We start from the raw sequence: 2,387 nt of genomic DNA, 5'->3' as shown, positions 1-2,387 counted from the left end.
AGACAATCCCAGCGTTCTCAGAAACTCTCCATGCACCTCCCAACATTCTGGACTCTTCCAGAGAGCCTAGGCAGGGCATACAGCTGGAAGGAAGGCTGGCCAGCCAGGCAGATTCCCCTCTACTGGCCACCAGCCACTCCTCCTGCGTACCTGTTGGGTCACCTTTCACATCCCAGCCAGGATGCAGTGCTTGTCCTAATGGATTTTTTTTTTTTTTGAAATGGAGTTTCACTCCTGTTGCCCAGACTAGAGTGCAATGACATGATCTCGGTTCACCACAACGTCTGCCTCCCAAGTTCAAGAGATTCTCCCGCCTCACCCTCCTGAGTAGCTGGGATTACAAACCTGCGCCGCCACCCCCGGCTAATTTTGTATTTTTAGTAGAGACAGGGTTTCTCCATGTCGGTCAGGCTTGTCTCAAGTACCGACCTCAGGTGATCCGCTTGCCTCAGCCTCCCAAAGTGCTGGGATTATAGGCTTGAGCCACCATGCCCAGCCGTCCTAAAGTGTTGGAACCATCACACAGACGGGCACAGAAAGCAAGAAGCTGGATGGGCAATGACAGCCTGTGTAATAAGTAACTCTACCCACTCAGCCTCAACCATGGCTCTAGTGAGATGCTTTCCATACTTTAAAAATTCCAAATAACTTCAAGCAACTTGAGTGATATTTTCATGCCATCAATAGTCTCAAAAGAAGCACTCCTCAGAAATCTAGCTAAGAGAGGCCAGATATTTGATTTTCAGCATTTGAGGAAAGTATTACTGCTGGAGCCAGAGGAGTTAAGGGCAAAACAAATTGCACAGCCTGTGAGGAATATGCCTCTTTTCACCTGGGCCTCCAGAAAGCCACGTGTCCTGGGATGATTTTTACATCATTGCTTCCTGTACTAGCAGATCTAAAGAAAGAAAAACACAGGGCCACACAAAATCCCTTTTATTCCAATTATAAATATGTTCATGGTGAAATGAGTCTTTGGGTTTGCTTTAAAATACTTTAGTCTAATAAAAAAGTGGGAGGAGGGAAGATAAATGGAAAAGTTAACAAAATAGTGATGCTTCTTGAAGCTGGGTGATGGGTACCTTGGAGTTCATACTACCATTCTCTCTATGTTTGAATATGTTTAGAATTTTTTCATAATAAAAAATTTCAGAGACCTCATGAGCAACAAATCTTCGGCTGTCTTTTCATACAGGAGTCATACTCGTTATTTATATCCGGCAATTAGTCAAGGATATTAGATACAGGAGAATGTGCGCAGAGTTCCTCTCCTGCAGGCAATTTACACAGCCTGTTATTTTTCAATTGCGCAAGTTAAAATGAATGGGTGCTCTACAAGAAATAATTATCAGGTAACCGCTGCAGTTTTCTTTTAAAAACTTACACATCCAAGGGATTCATTGACTCCATATTCATTCAACACACATTTTATTGAGATTACCATGTCTCAGGAACCTACAAAACTGAAGCCTGGTGCTGAGATCCAGCTTCCTTTTACCCAATGTATGACCTGATTAAGTTATTTAGCCTGTCTGCCTCTCATCTGTAAAACGAAGGCTGCTATGAGAATTAGATGAGACGATACTTGCTTGCCAAGTAACTAGCACAGTACGTGACAGGAGCTAAACAAATGATAGATTTCCCCATCCACCCATTCCCCAGGGATGTCATAGTCTACTGGGAAAGAGAGAGGTGTCAATCCAACTCCCACAGAATTCAACAGTTCCTTCCTTCTGCACAATTTTGACTGATGATAGTACGAACGCTTCCAGAAATGAAAGCCTACAACCTCACAAGGAATTTTTAAAGCAGTATCTGTCATATTTTTTCAACAACAGAAATTAGAAATGCTTGTTGTAGAAAAATTAGATGAGACAGAAAAGAATAAAGAAGAAAAGTAAAAACACCCATAAACCCACCAACCAGAAAGAAGTACAATGGAAATGAAATGTTAGTTTATCAACTAACCTAATAGATATTCCCACCGATTCCTCATTGCTGCCTCCACTCTAGAGACTGGGACGTTAAATACTCACCTTCCCGGGTTCTCCTGTAGCTGGGGGTAGCCACGGGACACAATTCTGGTCAAAGAGAAATAAGTCAACATCTGCTGGGGCACCCTGGTAGGCTCTTGGTGTTCCTAATCAAAGGGACACACGCTGCAGGCACCATACAACTCCCCTTCCTCCTTCCTGATTCAAGTGCAGTCATCCTGGAGCTGGGGCAGGCCTCGATTTTCTTTATGGCAGCCCAACCATTAAGAAAAGAGAATCACAGGCTGGGCGTGGTGGCTCATGCCTGTAATCCCAGCACTTTGGGAGGCCTAGGTGGGCAGATCTACTGGAGGAGACAAGCCTAGCCAACATGATGAAACCCCGTCTCTACTA

This window comes from Mandrillus leucophaeus, unplaced genomic scaffold (genome assembly GCF_000951045.1).
Source record: "Mandrillus leucophaeus isolate KB7577 unplaced genomic scaffold, Mleu.le_1.0 Scaffold185, whole genome shotgun sequence".
Lineage (NCBI taxonomy): Eukaryota > Metazoa > Chordata > Mammalia > Primates > Cercopithecidae > Mandrillus > Mandrillus leucophaeus.
This window is presented reverse-complemented; position numbering follows the sequence as displayed.